The sequence below is a fragment of the Schistocerca americana genome, chromosome 1 (genome assembly GCF_021461395.2).
Source record: "Schistocerca americana isolate TAMUIC-IGC-003095 chromosome 1, iqSchAmer2.1, whole genome shotgun sequence".
Taxonomy (NCBI): Eukaryota; Metazoa; Arthropoda; class Insecta; order Orthoptera; family Acrididae; genus Schistocerca; species Schistocerca americana.
Genome location: NC_060119.1, coordinates 799,426,220 through 799,441,801, shown reverse-complemented (window position 1 = coordinate 799,441,801; position 15,582 = coordinate 799,426,220).

The window sequence follows — 15,582 nt, the reverse complement described above, 5'->3', positions numbered from 1 at the left end:
CAAGGTGAATTTGTAGAAGTTAGGTCTCCTTATCCCAATAACGACGCACGCCAACAAAGAGATAGCAGACAATGACTCGCACCGCAGGCAGCCGCGTGCGCCAGCTGGCTCAGAGAAAAATAACATAGATGCTAACCTTGAGAAAAATTCCAGTATTGTTTACCGACGTATACCGCATGACAATTGCATTAAAGTTCAAACTCTGAGTACTATGAAGAGTAAAGGATTTCACCACACTTCACATACAAAACCGCTTATTGAGAGATAATCTGCTTTTTAACTTTGTCTTGGCCATATAACTTTTCACTTTACATTGCTAGTATGCTTTGTCAGACTTAGAATCTGTTAATATGCAACAATGTTTGAAGTTAAATATCCAGTCAAGAACCAAGAGAACTTATTTAGACAGAAATTACGAATGCATTGTTATTGTGAAAAGACGTCACAGTGTTATTGTGTGTGTACATTCTTGCTTGTTAGTTGCACGATTACGTAACGACTATAAGGCTTACATACTTAGAACATATACTGGTACTGCTAATGAGATTTTAATGCAACATTTTGGTTTACCTGAAAATACATTCTGGATTTAAAGTACTTTCTGTGAGATACCAGATGACACAGCGGCTAGTTTATGTGACAGCTACACGATTATATCACGACGCTACTAATGGATGACACAATTTATATTATTGCTTTTGCGCTGTATCTGTATTATATCTGCACAGTTTTTCTGTATTATTCTGGAAAGTAAAGCATGTTTTAGTAGTGACTTTTGTGGTATAGCTACAATGAGACAGCCTTTTCCGTAGCACAACAATACGTTACAGCACAGTACTTTCTTCATCACGGCAATAAGCGTAATAACTAAGATATCTATACGCAAAGCATTTCACTTTTGTTTATGATGAGGTAAGTACATTGACTTCAGCAGAACTTTGCTTACAGAGGACGATAACTACGACAGTTCCACAGAATTATCTTACAGCAAGACGCACATTTATCGCTACAGGATACGTATTTGAGTGATTAATTTTGTACTTAAAACATTTCTTTTTAAAGATTTTTGAATTACAAAGAAAGTTTTCCGTGATACATTTCATTCCATTACTGTAATCTGTAACACCTGAGGGTATATATACATTAATCCTCAGGGGGGTACACGCTTACTTTGTGTACCATGTGTTTGGCAAGCACAAGGAGCCATAGCTAATATGGTATATGCTTACACAACTTTACACATCGGTACCATATTTCTCTAACACATAATTACATAGCTATCTGATCATTTAACTGAGAGAGACAAACTTCTTTACTACGGCAGTGACAGATGTTTACGTAATTAGACCGTTGGATAACTTCACACTTACGAAATTGTATTTTGTCTGTACTTTGTGAACTGTTCATATTTTTTCGGAACCATTGTGATACTATGAGAGCTTTGAATGATGTGTTTGGTATGGGATCATGATTTTTGAAGTGCGTTTGAGGCAAATGACACTTTTGACATGAGCAGTGAATTTTTTTAGGTTTTGAAATTATTGGAGGAAGCTACGACGATTTTGAGAGTTGACTGAGGTGTTATGATGTTATTATTACGATGACTATGTGTATTATGCTGTAGCGGTATGTTTATGATCAGTAAGCTGATGCTATATGAGTTATTTGATTATGCTACATATCTGTAATGATGAAATATTGAAGAAGTGTCGATGAATAAGATATATGAATAATGAATAGAAGTTAGGGACTCTGGTTTGTGAAAAGGGATGTTGGAAACCGAGAATCGTACTTTAAGAGTTATGAAATGTATGTAAATGCGTGAGTGTATTACAATGCCGACGAAAATTTCTTGGACACTGTTATATCAATAGGATTTTGTTTCTACACATTTGTAACTCAAATTCTCAACCTGTGATTTTTTTTTAATATGTGACTGCCACTGTAGCGGAAACTGCTGTCGTAAATATTTCGGTAAGAAAGCTAAGTGACCTTGATGCAATGCGTTGTGGCGCCCAGCTGGGCCAGTTGCCTGGAGAAAGAGCCATTAGGTGGAGAGGAAAAAAAAGGCCATTATCCTCGCTATTGACATTCCTTTGTAGAAAGCGTCGCAAATACGACACGCTCATTACTTAGAAAGATACTTACATCTGCACACCTGATTATGACAAGCGCCTTTCTACGAGAGTTTAGATAATTTCTACTAACTTATGAAATGTCACATGACTATTGAATGATATTTTTATGCTTTGGTTTGTGTAATTGCTTATTTCATTTAATATCTAGTTTCTAGCTGCACTGCAGCATTGGTTAAAACAAAATTTTATAGATGTACTAATATAAATATTTTCTGTCTACAGATCGAGTAAATAATAATTTTTTCAAAGAAATGAGGGAGCACAAAAAGATATTTACCTTCACAGGAACTGCATTCTTAATTTCCTCTTCAAGTACTTGGTAACTTTTTTGGTAGAATAACTTCTTGTGGTGCACCACTTTAATTAGATAGACATTAAGATGTGATTATACATTTCCCTTATATGCATTGTTGTTTTTACTGTAATATTTTGTCTGCTTGAGCTATGTCATGTTTAGGTATAAGTTATTTCATTTTCTGCTGCTGTTTGCCAGGCATAGTGTTACTGAATTTGACTTTGTATTACTCTGTTAAGCCAGTTTCACTCCTGTTTTATTTTTATTGTTTGCTGCACATTGCGTTATATTAGTTGTAATATTGCTATTGCTTTGCTAATTTCTGTAATGCTGCTTCCTTTGCAAATCTGCATTTTTTTGTCATTGCTGTTTGTGTTAATTGTTATGTGCTGCTGCATTGCCTCGTCCTTTGGTATATATATCTGAGCTCAGTAGATTTAAGTTAGCTTAAGAGGGGGTAGACTATATAAGAGAACGGGTTGTGATGAATTGGAAGAAATGCATTGAGAAGCTATAAGAAAATGGTTTGGCCAAAAAGGATTTTGAAAGAGGATATGAACCAAAAAAGTAGGGTTTAGGGACAACAGGTTTAGGTAGGATTTTCTTGGAAATAAATGATGAGGTAATAAATAATGAGGTAAGAAATATGTGAACATATAAATACAGAAAGCATGCTTGGATAGGATTTTTTTGGTGGAAACAAATGTTGAAATAAGACGAAAGATCTATGGAATGAAGTTTTGGGTTGGACTGCAGTACCAAATGTCACACTGAAAACGAACCCTGTCCTTTCCTTTTGTATTATTCCGCTATGTGTTTATGTACACTTGTGTATTTATCTTTTTCCTGTCTTTATGTGTTTAGCTAATAAGATTTATGTTGTAGAATTTTTCAAATACTGTATTATTTTCTTTGTAAAGATGTTTAAACATTATTTGTTCTGTTTTGTTTTAATGCTCATGTGTGAAGTCGATGTTTCAATAATTATTCTGATCTTTATGTATGTACTTATGTCATAATTCTTGTAACACTGATGTATATGTTTATTTCTATTCTTTTGTAAAGCCTGTATTACTACAAATGTTATCTGTATTGTTATGTTCTTTAATGATTTTGTACCTTTGTTATTGTATTCTTATGTTATAAAATTGTAATTGGCACCAGTTCATCAAATTAAGTAACTCGTAAGTTACATTTCACTGCACACATTTCTGTTGGTCATAGTATATGGACAATATGTGAGAAGTAGGGACTGTTAGTGTTTGCACGTGTGTTGATAATTCAGCAAGGGACTGGATAACAGCATTGCTGGTTCTAAGGACATTCCAAAATGTTTTGTGAGTACACAAGTGGTGGTTTATGGACTTGCTGTATTGTCCGCAAGACTCTTCAATGGTGATTGTGCACCTGCACAGTCGCAACAGATGGCTGCTGGCCGTCTCTACATGGACTACAGTGGGTCTGCATCTTTGATGGCCCACCAATACCATTATCTCTACAAGGGCTATAGTGGGTCTGCATCTTTGGTGGCCCACCAATACCATAATCTCTACCAGGACTGCAGTGGGTCTGCTCTGTGATGACCTACCTACCAATATTCTTCAAAACGTCGAATGACTCTGTGGTGGGTTTGCTCTGTTGTGGCCCATTACCAGTCTGCATGTCAAGAGTCAGCACTGTCTTTCCGTTGGAAGGGCAACACTACTTCTTCAAGACTGCATGGAAATCCACTACTTCCGTGTGCATTTTCTTTTACTGCTCAGACTTTGAGAAAAACACTGCAATGTTACTGTGATGAACGATCAGGACTGTCTTTATGGACTGTGAGAAAATTTTAGCTTTTGACCAACAATGCATCAATAAGTGTGTGCATTTGATATCTTTGTTATTGTAATTATGAAAAATTTTTTCAAATCATTATTGGCCACTGCCCAAAACAATTTGTAAAATTTTTTGTGGGGAGCATGGGGGCTATGTAAGTAGGCTGTTTATGTTTTCTTATTGGCAATGTTACGTAGCGCTCTGTATGAAAATCACTGTCTGTGCTGTGTGCAGTCTGTGGCTAGTTTGCATTGTTGTCTGCCATTGTAGTGTTGGGCAGCGGCAGCTGGATGTGAACAGCGCGTAGCGTTGCGCAGTTGGAGGTGAGCCGCCAGCAGTGGTGGATGTTGGGAGAGAGATGGCGGAGTTTTGAAATTTGTCATGAACTGCTATATATATTATGACTATTAAGGTAAATACATTGTTTGGTCTCTATTAAAATCTTTGATTTGCTAACTATGCCTATCAGTAGTTAGTGCCTTCCGTAGTTTGAATCTTTCATTTAGCTGGCAGTAGTGGCGCTCGCTGTATTGCAGTAGTTCGAGTAACCAAGATTTTTGTGAGGTAAGTGATTTGTGAAACGTATAGTTTAATGTTAGTCAGGGCCATTCTTTTGTAGGGAATTTTGAAAGCCAGATTGCGTTGCGCCAAAAATATTGTGTGTCAGTTAAAGCACAGTCTTGTATAATTCTTCAAAAAGGGGACGTTTCAAGACAACCTCTTCACTTCTTATCCCTTCAGCCCGCCTAGTTTTCAGCATCCTTTTGTAGCACCATATCACAAACGCTTTGAGTCTCTTCTCCGGTTCCCGACAGTCCATGATTCCCTACCATGCAAAACTGCGTTCCGGACGTGCATTCTCAGAAATTTCTCCCTCAAGTTAAGGCTAATGTTTGATATCAGTAGACTTCATTTTGTCAGGACTGCCCTCTTTGCCTGTGTTAAGTCTGCTTTTTATATCCTCTTTGCTTCGACCGTCATATTTTATTTTGTTTCTAAGTTAGCAAAGTTCTTTACTTTCATCTCTTCCCCAATTTTGCTGTTAATATTATCACTGATCTCATTTCCGCTACATCTCTTTACTTTTGTCTTTCTTCTGTTTACTGGCAGTCCACATGCAGTGTTCGTTAGACTGTCTATTCTGTTCAGTACGTTCTGCAATTCTTTATCACTTTCACTAAGATAGCAATGTCATCAGCGAATTTCATCACTGATATCCTTTTTAATTCCACTTCTGAACTTTTTTAAAATTTCCATCACTGCGACTTGGGTGTGCAGATGGAACATCACGGGCGAAAGACTGTATCCCACTTTTACAACCTTCTTAATACCATCATTTCATTATTGGCCTTTGATTCTTATTGTTACTTCTTGGTGCTTATCTGTATTGTGTAACACTTGTCTTTCCCTATAGCTTACATCTATTTTTCTAAAAAAATCTCCAACGTCATGCCCCATTTTTACACTTTTACAGTGTCATCATAAGATCAATTAATAATAAGCTATCAGAGCATCAAGCACTCATATAGTACAGGATGCAAAAGTAAGTCAGCGGTAGTAATCTTAGAGGTGGACGGCAGAAGTGAATTTCAAAACAAAATTTTTTTGCACAGAATAATATAATGAAAATTAGATGTGTGCAAAAATGTAGCGAACATAGAAAAGTTTTTTGGTTAATTGGAAATATTTCCTAAAAAATTTCAAAAGAAACGACTTTTACCAACGCACCCAACTGCACCAAAATTACGTGGTACTGCAAAACTTCACAAAATAGGTAAACCGTTATGCCGGGTTGTGAATGCTAGAGGGGGCGCAGATTGCGAAGCAGAAAAGCTCGCTGAGTATTTGAATCAACATTTCTGACGTCCTACTGATATCAATATCAAAAATAGAAAACAGCTTAATAACCATTTCCAGGGTGTATTCAAACCACCAACAACATGGATGATCACATGTGATGTCAGTAGCATGTACACTGATATACCTGTTGTTCAGGTGCAAAACATTATCGCAGAGATTCTGTACACATTTTCGGAGAGACCATCTAAGGAGTTGGAAGAAATGCTGGCTTTATTAAAAAATACTTTTAATTATTTTAAATTTGGGGATGATTTTTATTCACCACAAGAAACCTTAGCCATGGCCTTGCCAGTTGCCTATTTCATGGCAAATATTTTTATGACTAGTTTTGAACAACAACTTACGCCAAATTCCCTCAACGTGCTAGAAGATTAATTTCATGGAACAGATATGTTGACGATGTTTTCATATGATCTGAGTGTAATAATGTTGAAAGCGACCAGTTTCTCCGGGATATAAAACGTTTGAACCAAAAGATACAGTTTACTGTGCGGTGCACTGAGAATGCCACTTATCATTTTTGGACCTCCAACTGACCGTAAAATCTGGAAATAAAGGCTTCGATATTTACCGAAAATCAACCACGACAGATCTTGTTATACATAGGTAGTCATGTCACCCAAAATATATGTCCACGGCATTAAGAGCCACGTCAAACCGTATGCATGAGGTCCCCTTACTAGTGAAGCTCAAATGGCTGAATATACAACATGTAGCGTATCAAAACAGCTGCAGTCCAGAATTTGTCAAAGCAATTGTGATGACTGGGTGTTGTGTGATGTCCATAGGTTAGTTAGGTTGAAGTAGTTCTAAGTTCTAGGGGACTGATGACCATAGATGTTAAGTCCCATAGTGCTCAGAGCCATTTGAACCATTTGTCAACGCAATTAATAAAAGTATATTGAAAAACGAAAACCTTCCATCATAGCGGATCAGAGGCAGATTTCATAAGGATAAGATGAGCGGAGCAGACAAAGCTCCACTCAACTTTTTTTGTAGAATACGCAGTACCCGAAAAAAACTGTCAGGTATATGAGACCTAAAACATTCTTCCTGCGTATTTCACTTTTTCGGATTTATTTAGGAAACTCAGGCACAAGGAAAAAGCTGTGGTAAATAAATATGATGAAGCGGGTGTATACTATATTATGCAACGATTGGCCTAAGAAATATATAGAGCGAACCAGCAGGTCAATACGAATAAGATTTCAGGAACACCTTAACTTAAATAATCCTCAATCTGCATTAACAGCGCACTTACGAGAAGAAGCGTACAATATCACAAGCCCTTCAGAAAATTTAAAAATACTCTATAAAAAAGAAAAAGCCATATTTTGAGTATATTAGAGGGAGTAGAAATTTTAGACACGAAAAAGAAAACCTACAGTTCATGTTGAATAACCAGTTAGAATTAAAGCACCACAGCATTCTAGCTAATTTCGATTTTTGATACGATTAGGTACAATATTAGTACGTAATAAAATTCCGTATTCTTCTCGGTTGTAAAGGTAGCTCCTATTCATGAGTGTATGGCGTCATACCTGTCCGCTTGGGTAGCTTCCGTTCCGCCAGCCGGCTAGTCTCTCTTTGTCGTTCGTGCTAGCCGCTTTTACTTTACCCATCACCGGGTTGCCCTGACGTCACACCGGTAAGACACTGCCACCTGATATATTCCACACAGTAATTGGCATAGTGCCACGACTAATGATGTTAGTAGTGAAAATCTTTTTCGCCAGTCCGCCCCCTTTAAAAACTTTTGTGTCCTCTCTCTACAAAATATTTTATTTTTTCTCTTTAGATGCAGGTAAATTTTAAAACACGGCTCCGGAACCGCAAGTTTCATCTATCAGTAATTTGTCCTAAATGAATGAAGCACGTCTTCGTTACCTTTCGCTCACCATAGTAGTGACAGCACCCACTGAATAGTAAATTTGGACTAAGGGCGACGGACATGCCTATGATCTTCCAACATTGTGAGTATATTTTAGACAGGCCTTTATTAATTTTAATATCCACAAAATGTGGTGACACTGTACTTTGCTCTTTACCATGTAGCGTGCACCTGATGATGTGGCTATAGGCCGCGAAACCTGTTGTGTTTTAATAAGCAACAATTTTATCAGCTGCTAGCGGAATTCTTTCTATCATGCAATTTCACATTTTCGAACGCTTTTTCTGGATCGAAGAATACTATGAATGTGTCTTGATTTTTCCGAAGTCTTGTTCCATTCTCAAGTTCAGCATCAGACCTGCGTCTCTGATACCTTCATATTTTCTAAAACGAAACTGATCGTTACCTAAGAGATCCTCAATTTTCTTTTCCATTCGTCTGTGTATTATTCTCGTCCTCAGATCGGTTGCATGAGATGTCAAGGTGTTCGTGTGGTAATCGTCCCACTTATTTATCTTTACTATTCTGAGAACCGTATGGATGATGTTATGTAACCAGGCTCACAGATTTTACACATTTTGTTTTTTCCCTCAATGACCTTAGAAAGTCTGTAGAAATATTATCAATGCCACCACGTGTTGCAGCTGTTTATAATTTGTCTATCAGCTTCCTCATGCTACAAATTTGTCCAAGGGTACTGCTGCCCGAGTTGCAATGGTTATATTCCTATGTAATTTCTATGGAAATAAAGTGCTAACTGTGAAACGGTAGTACTGGCTACTAATTTTCTCAGTATATGCTTTTCAGTCTTGTTCCGTGTCTCTTCTAGCTTTGACGTCGACAGGTCTCTAATTTTCCTTCCTCCCTTCTGTGTCAAGAAGACGAAGGAAAAAGCTCTGTTATTAACAGACTACGGGGAACCCGCCGTCTATGCACCACGTTGCCAGCCAGCATTTCATTACGAAGCACTGCCAATTAGTGACCTTCGGTGAGGAAGTTGCAAGTCACTCAATTAAACAGTCCTTTACTTCGCACTGAGAGGTACTTTCTATTTACAGAGTTTAGGAAACGATTGGATTCTCTCTTGAAAGGTACTTTACCGCGAGCAAACGTGTTTTACCTGTATATCTGCAATATATGACCAGATTTTGAGAGGAGTGCCATTTTCTGTACAGCATTGGATGTACGAAACAGATTTGTATCCCTATACTTACCTGTAAACGCGAACTTGATTATTCGATTCCTTAACTATTTCATTTACACAAGTGTATATTGATATGCATTTGTGTATCCAGCTTCTGCAACGATTTCCTAAAGGGCCCATTCATATCTTACATGCTTTATTTCATTCTATTTTGATTTCACAATCTTACTTTTTCACTGGAGTCATACTGATAAATATTATGGCGGTATATATCTTCACGTTGAAGTGCGCCAAATCATATTTACTATGATCAGATTTGCACATTTGCAGGAGTTGCGAAATCTGTGTTTCATGTAAGAAATTTGCACAAAAACAGCCCCAATTTCTTTTGATCCTCTCCATTGTCGGTTACAAAAAGCTTATTCTTATATCACTGAGCACATCGGAGGTGTACAACGCGCGGCCCACGGCCCACATGCGGCCCAAAGCAAGTATTAAGGTGGTCCACGAAGTGAGCACCCATCACATGATTGGAAAAAAGTGTATGTATAGTTATGATAACTTGAACTTCAATTTGAAACTCGAGCCACAAGATATTTTCTCATTCGTTCATTCGGTACTTCTTTTTTCTTTCCTCGTTCAGTTATTGTTAATGTTAAGTACATCATGTGCGGTCCAAAACTACTTGTCTTTTCCATTGTGGCTCAGGTGAGCTAGAAGGTTGGACAGCCCTGGTTTACATCTTATAATGTAGGAAAGACATGTATACATCCACCGCGTGGTTATAAATGAAATTCAGCTGCGCACGGAGGTCCAGTCTCACATGTAATTATCGTACATCAGCGAAACTTGTTATATATGCTAACGTGTTAATGCGGAATCGATTTACAGTGAAAAAAAATAGTTACAGTTTTGGCCACCAGGATCAAATCTGGCGCTTTACGCTGTTTGTATGACGGTATGACATCCAGACTGTCGTTTGACATGCCATAACGTGAGTGAACAGTATGTCTATCGAAAAGAAAGGTGTGAGTCTGTTTTATATAACGGCAGCACTAAGTACTGCGTTCAGGGAGTGCTGCCGACTGAAAGGTTTGATGAGACGCACAATGTCATCGAACGGCTTAAAGAAGATCTTAACGAAATCCGAGAACATAGGTGAGCTTGGTGTGCTCCTGGAAGAAGAAGGCGTTCTATCCAGATGGAAATTATTCACGAGGTTGGTGAGTCTGTAACTGACTATGCAGTATGTGGAGCGGGTGGTGCAGTGTCACGAGAATTATACATCACATCGTCGACAGCATGGAAAATTTTGCGATCTCTTTTAGAGCAGACGGTGCTGCAACTGAAACTTCATAATTTTTAACCATGTTCTTCGGTTTTTGGCACGGATCAAAGTTGATGTCATGTTGCCGGGCAACACCCTATGGAGTGATGCACATTTCACACTACAGGCTGCACTGAATACACAGGACTGATTAATATGGGGTGCTGTTAAAACGTGTTTTGTACACGAAAGGCCATTGCACTCGCCGCATGTGACTCTGTGGCATGGATTCACAAGAACCTTCATTCTTGGTCAGTTCTTCTTTGAAGAGAGCACACCCATGGCAGGTGTACCGTGACGTCCGCATGTTATCGAGACCGCCTTGAACAGCTTGTGACTCCTGCTTTGGAGGAGTGCAACTGTGTGGAAACCACTGTTTTCATCAAAGACAGGGAAACAACTCACGTCACTTGCGCATTGAGAGATCTGCTTAACGCAATCTTCCACGAACGTGTTGTCTCCAGAGGTTTGTCAGATGCATGACCTACAAGATCACCTGTTCTGAATCCATGTGGCTTTTGGCTCTGGAGATATCTGAAGAAAAAGCGGTTACCAGGCACACGTTCGGTTTCTACCTGTTCTGAAGGCCAATATACAGGAACACGTTGCTTAGATTCCTCCGGAACAGCTGCGAGCACCTGCCGATCACATCGTTTTACGGATGCAACCTCTCGTCAACGACTCTGACGCTCAATTGAACAAACGGAGTAAGCGGCGGTTAGCAATAAAACCGACATTACGCCTTTCCCACTAGTTTGACCTTTTCTGCCGACGTCCAGTTAGTAATCCATTACGTATGAAAACATTTCTACACCCCTTTCTTGTATTCACAGCGCCAGATTTACACCTGGTTACCAAAACTGGAACTAATTTTTTCCCAGCATAAATCGGTTCCGAACGAACGCATTACAATATCTACCAAGTTTCGCTGACACTGCAGCCCACACTGGACCTATGTAAGTAGCTCCACTTTTAATTATAGCCAACCGGTAAGTCCATACTGTGCAAATAACTGTAAAATGTGTGACTAACAATAACAGTACGTTTTAGATGTGTGTAATTTTGACTCTCAATTATAATTTACAAGCTTACATGCCGCAGACCCCATTTTATTTATTTATAGGGCTTTCAGCTCTATTGCACCATGCTCATTTCACTGTAAAATACTGTATTAAAACTACACAAAAAGTGTGTGTTCAGCGATCGCGACAGACGGTGATTGAAGAGGACTGTGACAAAAAATAAGAGGACAACAGCTGCAAAAGTCACTGCAGAACTGAATGTCGCACTCGCGTATTCTGTCATCACCAAAACAACACGAAGGGAGCTCTGTAAGCAGGGAATTGCACGGCGAGCTGGAATTCCAGAACCACGCATTAGTGATGCAAATGCCCGTAACTGGAAAACATGGTGCCGAAGCCATAAAACCTGACCGACGGAGCAATGGAGGAAAATAATTTGGTCGGATGAGTATTGTTGCACACTGTTCCCAATTTCTGACCGCATTTATGTTTCAAGAGAGAAATATGCCGGGGACTCTTTCAAAAACATAAGACATTTTCAGCTGTGAAATCTATCTCACAGCATGGTTGCTAACTCCTCTGCATGCTGCTGACGAGGGAACGAGCATATGGAACAAGTTCACAGATACGTGAGTTTCTCGAAGTGGCTGTGGTGTCGAAGTTGAGTGACTGTAGGAAGACAGAAGACGACCTAGCCAAACTTGTAGTTGGTGTTCCATAGACCCCATACTCTGCATCAATTTTGGCTGCTCAGGTCCATTCATATTTTCGTCCACCCATTGTACTTTCCGTACTTAAGTAACAAATGCCTGACTTCTTCCGTTTGCTGGTCACCGCACTAGCGTTTTACACCTGATGTTCACGTGCCTGCCTGCCTGTGGTATAAGTTCACAGATACAAGAGTGACTCGACGACTTCTTAGGTAATAGCCGGCCAGGGTGGCCGAGCGGGTCTAGGCGCTACAGTCTGGAACCGCGCGACCGCTACGGTCGCAGGTTCGAATCCTGCCTCGGGCATGGATGTGTGTGATGTCCTTAGGTTAGTTAAGTTTAAGTAGTTCTAAGTTCTAGGGGTCTGATGGCCTCAGAAGTTAAGTCCCGTAGTGCTCAGACCCATTTGAACCATTTTTTTTCGTAGGCAATAGAACCCCAGTACGTTGTGCTTGACGACGAGTGTTTAACAGAGATAAGAGTATCGTCAGGAGCACCCTAGGAAAGTGTGATAGGAACGCTGTTGTTCTCTATATACATAAGTGATTTGGTGGACAGGGTGGACAGCAATCTGCGGTTGTTCGCTGATGATGCCGTGCTGTACCGTAAGGTGTCGAAGTTGACTGACTGTAGGAAGATACAAGACAACGTAGATAAAGTTTCTAGTTGGTGCGACGAATGGCACCTTGCTGTAAATGTAGAAAGATGTAAGTTAATGCGGTTTGGTAGGAAGAACAAACCCGTAATGCTCGGATACAGTATTACTAGCGTCCAGCTTGACACAGTCAAGTCGTTTAAATATCTGGCCATAACGTGGCAAACCGATAGGAAATGGAACGAGCATGTGAGAACTGTAGTAGGGAAGGCGAATGGTCGACTTCCGTCTATTGGGAGAGTTTTAGGAAAGAGTGGTTTACCTGTAGAGGAGGATGCATACACGAAGCTGGTGCGACCTATTCTTGAGTACTGCTCGAGTGTTTGGTATCCGTACCAGGTCGGATTGAAGGAAGATACCGAAGCAGTTCAGAAGCGGTCTGCTAGATTTGTTACCGTTAGGTTCGAACAACACACAAGTGTTACGGAAATTCTTCGGGAACTCAAATGGGAATCCCTGGAGGGGAGGCGACGTTCTTTTCGAGAAACACTACTGAGAAAATTTAGAGAACCGATATTTGAAGCTGACTGCCGAACGCTTCTACTGCCGCCAACATACATTGAATGTAAGGACCACGAAGATACGATGCGACAGGGCTCATTTGAGGGCTTACAGGTAGTCGTTTTTCACTCGCTCTATTTACGAGTGGAACAGGAAAGGAAATAGCTAGTAATGCAACAGGGTGGCTTGCGGCGTATCTATGTAGATGTAGATCTAAGAGGAGAAGTGCTCCATTTGATAGCTCAATTTGGTAGTTCGGAGATTCAACCAAGTTGCAGGTTATCGCAAACAATTATATCCTTGTCTTTTTTTTAGAAAAATAATATTGCAACACGTATAATGCGCGTTTTTTCAATGATGCACTGTGAGTTAGTTTTGACGGATCCTGTTCTTCCTTTCTGTCCTTTTTTATTTTGGCATGTTCCGTACCTAACTAAAAGGACGCATTAAGAAAACCAGGGAGTGTACACAATGAAATACCATATTCAGAATGGGGAACAATCATTTCAGATGTACCACAGGGCCACTCCTGTTCTCGTCGTAAATGATCTGCCATCATATATTGATATGCCATCATATGTTCAAGAAGTAAAAATAGTTCTCTTTGTTGACCACGCAGATATTATAACCAAGCTTAATGGAGAAACGTACACATCTGAAAATGTAAATATTTTCTTGGAAATTCATAACTGATTCTCTACAAACTGACTGTAATTGAATTTAGATAAAACACAATACATGCAATGCAGTACTATACCGCAGCACGAGAAATAATGCATGAAAGAAAACCAATAAATAAAATAGAATATTCTAAATTTTTAGATGCTTATGCTGTTTACAAGAACCTGTAGTTGAAGTCAGTTCTTACAGACCTTAAACATTTAATACATGAAACGTATTCGCAATTGTGAATATGAATAACCGTCAGCTGTGTAATGGAGTGACGAAAATGAAAATTTTTGCCGGACCGGAACTCGAACGCGGATTTCTCGCTTATCGCGAACTGTCGCCTTACCGTCTGGCCATGCGAGTACGATTCAAGGCCAAATCCAAGCTTCCATTTTTCGTCAACCATATGTCTATAACCTGTGCTCGTACACCCATTGCGTATATTCCCGTAAAGAGGAGACGATTTGCTTGAAAGTCGCTTGCCCGGGGTGGGCGTATAAATACACTACTGGCCATTAAAATTGCTACACCAAGAAGAAATCCATATGATAAACAGGTATTCATTGGACAAATATATTATACTAGAACTGACATGTGATTACATTTTAACGCAATTTGGGTGCATAGATCCTGAGAAATCAGTTCCCAGAACAACCACCTCTGGCCGTAATAACGGCCTTGATACGCCTGGGCATTGAGTCAAACAGAGCTTGGATGGCGTGAACGGGTACAGCTGCCCATGAAGCGTCAACACGATACCACAGATCATCAAGAGTAGTGACTGGCGTATTGTGACCAGCCAGTTGCTCGGCCACCATTGGCCAGACGTTTTTAATTGGTGAGAGATCTGGAGAATGTGCTGGCCAGGGCAGCAATCGAACATTTTCTGTATCCAGAAAGGCCCGTACGGGACCTGCAACATGCGGTCGTGCATTATCCTGCTGAAACGTAGGGTTTCGCAGGGATCGAATGAAGGGTAGAGCCACGGGTCGTAACATATCTGAAATGTGACGTTCACTGTTCGAAGTGCCATCAGTGCGAACAAGAGGTGACCGAGATGTGTATCCAATGGCACCCCATTCCATCACGCCGGGTAATACACCAGTATGGCGATGACGAATACACGCTTCCAATGTGCATTCACCGCGGTGTCGCCAAACACGGATGCGACCATCATGATGATGCAAACAGAACCTGGATTCATCCGAAAAAATGACGTTTTGCCATTCGTGCACCCAGGTTCGTCGTTGACTACACCATCGCAGGCGCTCCTGTCTGTGATGCAGCGTCAAGGGTAACCGCAGCCATGGTCTCCGAGCTGATAGTCCATGCTGCTGCAAACGTCGTCGAACTGTTCGTGCAGATGGTCGTTGTCTTGCAAACGTCCGCATCTGTTGACTCAGGGATCGAGACGTGGCTGCACGATCCATGACAGCGATGCGGATAAGATGCCTGTCATGTCGACTGCTAGTGATACGAGGCCGTGGAATCTAGCACGACGTTCTGTATTACCCTCCTGAACCCACCGATTCCGTATTCCTCTAACAGT